Below are 11,160 nucleotides of genomic sequence, written 5' to 3' on the forward strand. Positions count from 1 at the left end.
ACTAGCTTCATGGAAGTTTTCTGTGCCAGTGACCAGTTGAAGTCGTCCTGTGAACATGCTCTTGCTGCTGTATAACCACGGCAGTCGCCACTGGGCCCCCTGTTTTTCACACTCTTAAGGTCACACTGACTAAAGGCATGCCAGGAAAAGTGACTGTTTCTTCTCAACAGTCGCTCACAAGCCCTCAGAGCATAGAAAGCTGGGCTTCTGCTTTCACCGAACCCCTCTGAAGTCCCAGCTGAGTCACCTGGGAATTGCACCCAAGGCAGAAAAGCAAAGAGAGACGCCAGCTCAGGCCAGCTGCTGGCGGCTCGCTGAAATGGGTCCCTACGGAAAGGTCCAGTGCTCAGCCAAAGGGCACAAGTATTAAATGCTCTTACGCTCAGGAGGTTACCCTTGCTCTTGCTCTCCTGAGTGCAAAGGCTCTCCCCTCTCCCTAAAAAAACAGCAGGCGAACCCAGTCTCTAAGCCAGAGGGACCTGTCGGAAATATGCCGGAGGCAATATGGCTGGCAGCAGAGGCCCTTTGAGGATTGCCACTCATTCAGGGGCTCTCCCCGGCGCCACGAAATCCCCTCAGGCACTGGCACAGGGGGAGTTCCTCCGGGCAGAAGAGGAACCTGCCGAGGGCAAGCGAGGGGCACCCGCTCCCTCGCGCTGCTCCCACCTGGGCTGAGGGGGCTGCACTGGTTGCTCTGGCCGACCGTCTGCCTGCCGCTCTGGTGGGAATGGGCTTGTGATGGCCGGTGGTGGTGGACAGTAAAGGTTGGGCCCCCACTGCACTCACTGCAGCCCAGAGCAGACCCACCGGTGAGCAGGAGCGCGGCAGGGAGTCAGGTCCTTCCCCAGCGGTCCAGCTCTAGTCTCGGGTGAAAAACCTGACCAGGGCTCTTCAGGAACCCAGCAAAAGCTTGTGTTGAAGCCCTTGACAAATGCCATTAGCAAATGCGTTTTCAGAAGTAGATTAAGCCCCTAAATCATCGAATAGTTTGGGTTGGAAGGGACCTTAAAGATCATCTAGTTCCAACCCCCCTGCCCTGGGCAGGGACACCTCCCACTAGACCAGGCTGCTCAAAGCCCCATCCAGCCTGGCCTTGAAAACCTCCAGGGATGGGGCTGGTGGTTTCAAAAAGCCCAGCTATTTGTCTACATGTTTAGCTGCCCCAAAACCCCTTTCCTGAGTTGGAGGTATTTGAAGAGCTCAAGGCCTTGCTGTTGGCACCAGTTTCCACTGGATGCCTTCTTCTCTCAGAGGTCTTCACAAATCCCTGGTGTGTCACTCGCACAGCAGAAAAACCTCCGTGGATGGTATTGACGGAATTCAGAGACACTGTGGAAATTTGGGTCGGATTCCCAATTACTTTGATTTATTTCAGCAAAGCACCTGCTCTGTAAGCAGTATAACATGATCCACAACAGGCGATTTTAGGCATCCTCTGTTGTGGTAACTTCGGGTGTCATAAGTCTCCCTTCTCATTTTGGGAGGGCACTTGCAGTTCCTCCATTTAAAATAGTGACTCCTGAAACAGCATTAGCCTATCATATATCTTCCATATTACTAATTACACAGTCATTTTAAACTGTTAAAAACGAAGCACGCGGGCAAGCGTGGCCATGTCTTTGCACTTTTAAGCAGCAAAGTCTCACAGCCCAGTTGCAATTATTTTGGGTGCATTTGGTGTACATTTTGCTTGCTTTTCACGTACTTCCCCTCCGCCTTGTAGCCAAGAATATTTCAAACCGCCTTTCGCGGGGCTGCCTTCACGCCTCTGTACATCAGCCTGCGCCTGGGCCTGAAATAGCCTTTCACTGCATGTCCTAACACCTGAGATGTCCTCCAGCTTTCCTTTGAAGAGAAAAGGTTGGTGTGGGCATCCAGCTGAGGGGGCACACAAGCAGCGAGACGCCCTTTCCCGGTGCAGGGTCATCAGCCTGGAGCTTGGAAACCCTGGGTTGACACCTTCACCCCTGCAAAACAACAGCAAAATTTTTGTGGACTTCCCTCACCTCGGGGCCTCCCGGTTGAGCAGCAGGCTGCTTGGGCAGCCAGTGCCAGGCTGATGGTTATGGTCTTTATCAAAGAGGCGCTGGAGGGCTGTGCTGCTGGAACCGGGGGATGAAAGGCTTCAGCACCGTAAGCCTTTCCACCAAGCCATCAGGCACCCGAAGGGAAAGGTCATACTGTCCACATCATACTGCCAGGAGTGAGAGCAGCACAGTTTGCTGGGTGGTGGAGTCTGTTTTGATGATAGCGTAATCAATAGATTTGCACCTCGTGGCACTTCTAAGCATTCATTTACTTTTTCTGGAAATCAGAGACATTTCCATGTTCTCTTTTTTTTTCTTTTTTCTTTTTTTCCTTCTTATTTACCTTTCCACATGTTTTCATGGATCTCTGGTTATTCTTGGTTCATTATTAATCCCCCTTCCTACCAGTACCCCAATGACATTTTTGTTTTCCCAAATGCCATGCTGAATTGCGGAGCTGCGATCCGGAGGGGTACAACTGAACAGCCCTTTTCATGACCTGCTTCTGCTGCCTTACGACACTCCCCACGTTGGCTGGGAAAAGGAGATAGAAGCAGAGCGTGTCTTATGAGCAGATTTCTGAAATGAGGAATAGCTCATGTTCAGATTTATGGACTGTTTTCTTCAATATGCGGAATATGTGTGAAAAGCCGTATGACTTGGAAATAACCCTTCTAAGGTTGCGTATCCTTGAGGGCAAAAGCTGATGGAAGGTATCTGACGTGTATTTGTTTCTATTGCAGGTCCAAGAGGTCATTAATAAATGGCCTCTGCTGTCTGAGGAAAATGCCAAGTGCCCTGAGACAGTGCAGGGAAACCGAATGGTAAAGAAGGCATTTTCTTTGGGGAAGCCAGAGGAGTAGATAGGAATACGAAGGATAGGATTTGGGTACTGCTCCAGTGTCCAAGCCACCTGTTGTAGCCATCTGGAACCACAAAGCATGAACGTTTCCAGTCTAAAACTAATGGGAGGAGCAGGCTTTACTCTTGAGGTGCTCTAGGTTTTATTACTTTCGTAAGGGAGAAAAACCTTGGATTTGGTGTGTCTGCACACATCCTCATGCGTCTGCATTTTGCAGGATGCTGGTAACAATTCCACTTCTGCTACAAAGTATTTTTAAAGCTTACTCTGCCCTCCTTGACAAGGCAGCTCTGAATCATCATCAGTTCAAGCAAAACAAGGTGAAGGTTCCCAAAACTTCAAAAAAACTCTTCAGTCGCATTTGTGCTGGACATGCAGATCTGATGATTCCACCAAGCTGAGGAAATGAAAACATGTGAGTGAGTAGCGTTGCAAATCAAATCATCAACATTATGAATAAAACCAATATTGAGAGTTTGTTGCTGAATGAGCAAGAAATGGGACTTCTTGCATGCCAAGGCTGGATTTTAAGTGCAGCGGCTTATGCCAGAGTGGCATCTTTTTCCCATGCTCTTATTTTACGTTAGCTTTGTTTCTCAATACGGAGTCGTCCTCTCTCCCCATCTCCCCAAAGCAGTTCGACCTATGCTAGTCCAGCCACTTTCATCAGCAAGCAACAGTTAGTCATCTAAAAAAAAAAAATTTTTAAATTGGGAAAAAAAAAAAAGAAGAAAAAACCCATAAGTAGTTTTCAAATCAAAAAAATAAGGAAAGCATGGTTGCCATCACTTACTTAACAAAGTGAATTTCTGAAAATTTCTGAACAGATACATAAATGTATTTGTAAAGAATATGTTTGTCTTGCAATAATGCATTTAATGCCTTGAAATAATGCCTTTAATTCTCAAGCAGTCATTGCATATTTGTTATTTACTGTCGTCGTCTTAGCAGCTGATGTGTTGATGACCTTCACCTCTCTTCCAGCTCTCCCTGATGAGTTCAGCTGAGGGAGGGAGCCGTCTCCGTGGGGAGAGCAGCATCACGCTGACCGTGTCCAGTGAACATGGTCACTCACCTGGTGCGACCATTTCTGTTCTTTAAAACGTATTGTATTAAATAATAGTAAGTACCAGTACCTGTCCCTGGTTTTGGTTTGGTTTTTTTTTGTGAAGGATCACTCCCAACACAAAACTTTGGAGAGAAAAACCTATCCTGAGGAAGTCTGGGGAGGGTTCTGGCCCTTAAAATAAAAACATGTAGCTGACCGTGATGTATTGCTGCAAGAATTTAAAATTTACAGCAAAGAAAAAACTCTCAACCATGAAGAGCAGATTGAGAAAAAAGCCAAATCTTTTTCCTGACTACTTTTTTAAAAGGATAGAGAACTTTTTTTGGAAAAAAACACTGTTTAAAATTTGTTCAGTTTTCATATGAAATCTCAAAACCTTATGTGCTTCATGTCTGACAAAAGAGAAAAAAAGAAAAAAAGAAATCTGTTTGAATTCTCTTTTCAAGGCTTTAAAAATGTGTATGTTTTTATTTGCTTACCATAGACAGAATATTTTGTCAGCTTTTATTTTGGTGCTTTCTGGTCTGCTTGGTTTTAAGTGGAAAAATATTCATCTTGTAATGACCTCCAGTAAACAAATGGGCCATCTCTCCCTCATGTTCTGGTGTTGGCCAGGAGATGCTGAGAACAACCTCTCCAATGAGTTAAGTAACTTGTGACTCGCATCTCTGCCAGGCGGCTATCAAGAACTGCCCAGGGCTGCTGCTATTGAGCCAAGGGAAAATGGCCCTTTGCCAGCAATGTGGGGCACAGCACGGCCACGTGTCCCCTGCTCCCTGGAGTAATGTGTCTATCCCACTACAACCTGGGACCTTCCTAAATCCAAAATGTAGGAGTACCTTCCCCACCCCCTATCCAACCTGCTTTGTTTGGAGTGAAAAGGCGGGGTGGACAGGCGGCTGGATTTCAGGACGTCAACTCACCTGGCCAAATTTCTTCAGCTACGTTGACTCCTCACAGCATCGCCCAGAAATGTAGTATACGCACTGCACTCGGCTGAAGACATCCCAAACGCGGCTAACGCTGACAAAAACCACTTATTGCATCTTGATCGCTGAAGTTAAACCAGGCTGGGGCTGGTACCTCACTGGCGTGGAGAAGCAGGACAGCTCCAGGGGTGGTGCCTGCTCTAAACATGATTTATTACAGTGAAGAACAAGGAAAAGGCTGAATTCATGCCCTCGGAAAAACTCCCTTTTTGGAGTGCGTTTCCGGACTGAGGGACATGCAGGGAGAGGGCTGGGTGGCTGTTGCAGGAGTGGGAAAAGGATGCGGCCGGTGATGGGGGCGCTGCCAGGGGGGTAGTGGGACCCCCCCCTGACGTCGCGCTCTCAGGTCCTTTCCTCCAGCAAAGCAGCAGTGAATTTCCAGGGCTTTGGAGAGCACTGAGCACTGGCTGTCACGTTGGTTGATTCCTGGCATGTCTTTGGGCTTCTCATGGGTGCGTGGGTGGATGACACCCCAACTGTTGGACTTCCCATCACATTGTGAGAGCCCCGAGCCTGGGGGAAGGGAGGATGCTGATGTGACTGCTCTAATAACAAGTCTGCTGGCTTTCATACCAGCATAAGGTAAGTATTGTACTTGGGTTCATTTGTATCAAAGTTCAAACCCACATAATTTCCTGGGTTCAAAAGATCAACTTGGTTTGGTATATTTTGGGGTTGAGGTTCTGCTTCAAAGAAACTGAGCTGCAAGGAGCCCAGTTAAATCAGAAAATGACTTGGAGAGGGAAGGGACTAGGCCGACACTACAGGAAAAATCACTGAAAACTAAACACTGAACGTTAAAAAAATCCCACAAGATCTATACTGCATATGTATCGCCCATTATGCTCCCACTACCTACTACAGTTCTCCACTAAATTTAAAACTGTCTGGGTTTTCTGTCCTTTTGAGTTGGAGCATCACTGTGAAAAGCAATGCAAAGCAGGAATTTAAATGATAGAGAAAAGAACTCAGGAGGGAGGGAGCATCGTGAAGTTTCACAGAAACCGTAGATGTCACTGCCACTGAGATTTCCCTACTTTAAAGAAACTGGAAGGTTTTCCTCTTGTCTGTGACCATTGTAGGGTGGAAATCACTGGTGGCACGTACATCCCTTTGGGAGGAGACCAGAGGTATAGCATACCCTGTACAATTTCAAACATGATTTGGTTTCATCCTATCTTGATTAGTGAGGGGTAAATCCTCAGCCTGGACTTACTGAGCAGATGGTGACGAGATGCAGATGGTTGTGAGAAGGAGGTGGTGGCAATGGTCTAGCAGTTTGCGTTACCTTCTTCTTTTCGATAGACAAAAGAGGAACTCGCAGCCCCAAAGGAAAAATATTTAGTGAGCAAGGGGGGCGTTATAATCTAAATTATTTAAAGAAAAAAAATCCAGTTATATATTGTTCTTCCTTAGGCAGCAACACAAATAACCCGCGTGTGTTTTTCTGTTGAGGAGAGACCTGGCTCGTCATTCACAGCAGCACAATACCAGTTTGGCTGTAATCTAGAGGGAGCGAATGCAAGCGCTAAATGAATGTACAGTGGTATTTCACTCTGAAAAGAGGCATGTCAGCCCTATTAGATGTGCAGAAGGATGATTTAAAAGGAAACAAGTCTTTGTAAACAAGGATTTCGGTGGAGGACGAGAACAGGGGAGAGTGAGTAGGTCCACTCAGAATTTCTCCTGCTATCAGTGATCAGTCTCGCACGTACAGGAATCAGTGAACGCTTTCTGAAAGTTTTCAAAAACATGAAACACCTTCATTAGCTGCAACACCAAACACAAACGTCGCTTTACAGCACGGCGCCAGGTGAACCACTGCATCCTCAGCAGTTTCAGCTCCAGCGCTCGGATCATGGGGCAGCACAAACGGCTCAACAGGCCACCTGCCCTCGGCAGGGGCTTTGGTGCAAGCTCTCGCATGAGGGAAATGGTCCTTCTACAGTCCCGTGATAATCAGGCCATTTGTGTTACAGTCCTCCTTGCCAGGTGCCTTGATAAATGAGAGGGAATGGGAGCGTGGAGAGTGCCCGACACTACAAAGTTTTAATAAATTGCTCAAAGCAACCTGTCCCTTCTGGGATGTCAGCGTCTTTCTGCCTAGAGGGGCTTTGGCGTGGGTTTTCCATGCTGTGGAGCAAGGTGGCAGGGGCAGCGTAACCAGGCTTCTCCTCACTCGAGGATGCTCGATCCTCTGGGCACAGGGCTGGGTGGAACACGGAGGATGGAGCAGGGCTCCCCAGGGCTCTCCTTGCATCGTGCCTCATGCAGGAGCCGGCCACATGCAAACCTGCCAGGGTAGAGGAGAAAGCTGGAGGGGCAGGTGACCTCTAAACAGCAGGCTACCGCCAGGGGCCAGGAGGAGAGCGATGGCTGCATCACTCCGCAGCTGGGTACCAGGCACGCTTCTCCCCCATGGCCGGTAAAGCCTGGTGGAAGGAGGCTCAGAGATGCTTCTCCTTCCTTGGAGGGCCTGGCGGCACAGTGCTCATAAAGCCTCATTTCCAAAGATGCTGAGAGCATACCATAATCTGCAAAGAGCGAGTAAACACCTCAATAATGGAGGACAAAACTACTAAATGTGAGGGAAAATACACAAGAGCTGAAATGTTGTCAGAAGTGAGGAGGAAACTTCACAATGCTGTGACCGCTTCGGAAAAAGAGACTTGGCTGCTCTTGGAAATGTCTCCCTGAACAGTGAATATATGAAATCACAGCAACAATACCTTATCGCATCTCCTCCCATTTTTCTCCACTCCAGATCACAGCAGCTTTTGATATCGCCGCATAAGGAAGGGCCATGGCAATTGTAGCGCTGCATCCACGATGGTCTTTGTCAGGAGAAGAACATTTGGGACACAGTGAAGTTTAGGTAGGAGAAAACCTTACACCAGGTGCTAGTCTGCATAGGTTGCTGGCAGGGAGAACTGGAAAAGCCCTGCACATCCAGAGTTTCCTATGGGCAGAGTTTGGTTTTATACCAACTTGCTTCACGGCGGCTGAAGCAAAGCCCTGACCACCAAGGGGAGATTTGCAAAGGTAGGGCAGGAAATTTTCAGTGGCAGTGGGGTGCTGCGTTCCTTTCAGTGACATGGGAAAAACTCCCCTTTGGAAACGCATTGTCCACCCTCACTTTGTTTCACTTTATCGCAGGAAAATTCTGAATATTCTCTGAATTTCGCCTGACGGTTGATGCTGGCCCACACTACCTTCTGAGGAGTTAACAGCTGCAGCGACTGTTAACAGCTGATACAGCCTGCATGGCCCATGGCATTAACTTTTGTACCAGGTTGCTCTTTTCTAATGGTGAAAAAAAAAAAAAAAAAAGAAAAAAGTTCTCTGCATGCATGGCTACCCTCAGTTAGCATGAACAGGAAGGATACTCTGAAGGGTGACTTACTAGCATGGGCGAATGCTTCCCTTTTGAAGCAAAATTAAGGTTTTCACATAGACAGTGATGCAAGCTTAGCCATGCACACTTCTACTGAAGGCGTTGCATGCTAGAAAACACCAAGAAATTCCCTCACCCACTTAGCATTACTCATTTTGTTACATAATTCTGTCGGTTTGCATTTAGGTTTTGGTTTTTTTTTTTAATTTTTGCTGTGGAATGGGTCAGCAAATACAGTGCCTGTTAAAAAAAAAATAAATCTGTCTGTTGTGCTTGTTTATAGGAAATGCAATTCTGGCTGCGACTGGGCGGGAAGGCACCGTGGGCGACTGGCCAGAGCAAGAGGCTGGCATGGGTAACTTGCCCCTGGTTTTTCTACAGCACCTCAGGTCCATCGTGGGACAGTTCATTCCTCCTTATTATCACCTCTGGATATTCAGGCCCACCAGACTTTCAAAGACCTCCAAAATCCCCATGCAGTGCTCCCCAGCTATTATTGCTTGAGAAGCAGGCAAGTTGCTTCCAGTGATTGCTGTAAAGAGCATATTATCAAACCTGCTATGTGTTTTAAAGCTTCTCTAACCCTTTTCTTTCACAGGCGTTTTCTCCTTGCAGATGGATGAATTTATTTGTCATAGTGCAACGGCACGAGAAGAGGAGAAGCAATGCAATTTCATCTCATGAAAGGCAAAACCCTGTTGCATCTCTTTATTGCTACGTGAGCCTTTCCACCGCGCTGGTGCTGCAGCTGGCTGCCTTGAGAAGGGGGGAAGGAAAAAAAAAAAAAAAAAAGAGGAAAAAAGAAAAAAAAAAAAGGAAAGAAATGGCCACTTGGTGGCCTTAACAAACTGCTACTCAAAGCACCGAAAGCCAAATCCTGCTGTCAGTGAGCTCGGGAGGAGTTTCCCCGCTGATTTCACTGGGAGCAAAGTGTCCGGGCCAGGAGCTGCCTGTTGCAGAGAGACAGACGGCCCCGGTCCTGCCAAGGCGAGGGGCTGCCTGCTGCTATACTGCCCCAGCTGCTGTGAATTATGAGGTTTCCCTCCCCAGCTACAAGGCAATGACTTTTTAAAAGACTTTTTGAAAAGGACAGACAGCAGCATTTAAAGTGATGCGGACAAAATCCCCTGCTGGCACAGTGCTTCTTGAGTAATGGGAAATGCTCCACATAAAATGGCACAAGTATGGGGGCTCCTGAGGCATCTCTCGGGTTTTCTGCTTTACTGGCACAGTCACTTCCAAGCCTCCACAGCACTGGCAGTGCCATATTACTAACGGCAGTCCCAGGACACAGTTTCAGTGATGTTGTTCCCTGTCCACCTAAACTCCAGCCTGAAACCTAGACCAATATCCATTTTACGTGCCACCGTACCTCAGTGTGTTAGAGAGAGCGGCGTCTAGATACGCCAGTAATCCTATGTTTGGGATAGGCGTGTGTTTCCACATCGGACAGTCAGATCGAGTCCTCTCTACTAAGGACTAGGAGAGCTCCAAAGGCTTTTGTAAGGCAAATGAGGATCATACCATATTGTTGGAAAAGCAGCAGGACAAGCTGTCCTCATTAGGAAGAAAAAAAAAAAAAAAAAAAAAAGAGATGTCTGACAGGGAACTCAAGAACTTCACATTATTGCTGCCCAAGGCTCATTTGGGAACCCATATTAAAAGGACTGCTCCAGTTCTGCTTGGCACCAATTCTTTCCTCTTCCCTCAAAGGTCCCCTTGAACCAAGCTCCCTTAATTTTGATGCTTGACAGAGGTCGAAAGGATCCCTTTTGGAAACTCCCAATCTATAAATTTACATTTAAAAATATTAACTCACATTTCCAGAGCACAGAAACCATCCAAGGAAGGTCTGTGAGGCAGAACAGGGTTGTTCCAGCACGGAGAAGTGAAACAGAGTGGCACAGAAGAAGCAGAGAGTCCCCTCCATCGTCAGTTTATGAACGCACGAAGCAGCTACAGCGCACAGGGGCAACGACGAGGTTAACTGCCTCCAGTACTTTGGGATGAGGACGAATGTTGGTACCACTAAACAGCACACAAGAAAAGAACCATGTTATACCCGCTGAACTCAGAAAAAATTATTCAACTTAGTGAACATTTTAATCAAGCTCCTCAGAGCTGAAGGGAGCAGAGGTCGTCCACCTGCAACATCATCTTCCAGATGCATCTTTGACTTCCTTTCACCCCTCCGTGTAGGCAGGATTTTAAGGTAGAAAATATCAGTACAAAGAGTGGAAAGCTGGGGCTGGCTTCCCACTGAGCAGGAGAACATCAGATGTCAGCATGGGCTCACGTAGTCTAAGGCTGCAAGTCCTACACCTTCCCCACCAGCGCATTCATGCTCTCTCCTCATATTCCCACTCCTCACTGGACATATTACAACCGTGCCGTAACCATTGCACTGCCAGGTACAGTTCCTGAGCAGCCAGTCTGCGTATGGACTAAAACCATCAGTTTGGTTAGTCATCGCGTTTTCATTATTGGGGTTTTTTTGTTGCATTGAGATGCAACAGTCAATGTAAATTTTGAAGGAGAGCCTTTTTCCTTTCATCTTTCTGTTTATATGCAATATTAGCCATCTTTTCTGTCCTCTCAGAAAATCCAGAACAGAACTTTAACTCTACCTCACTGTATCTTTTTCAGGAAACTTACACAGTTCCTGAAAGTTCCTCCAAATTTTCCTTCCAACTCCCACAGGTGCCGCTATTTGCTTGTAGAGCTTTCCCCTTGTGATAAAGCAACAGGAAACCAACAGACCAAAATCAAAGCCTTGCTGGCTTTCCTCTAAAAACAGCATTACGCTTTTCTCTTACCTT

This window comes from Rissa tridactyla, chromosome 2 (genome assembly GCF_028500815.1).
Source record: "Rissa tridactyla isolate bRisTri1 chromosome 2, bRisTri1.patW.cur.20221130, whole genome shotgun sequence".
Classification (NCBI taxonomy): Eukaryota; Metazoa; Chordata; class Aves; order Charadriiformes; family Laridae; genus Rissa; species Rissa tridactyla.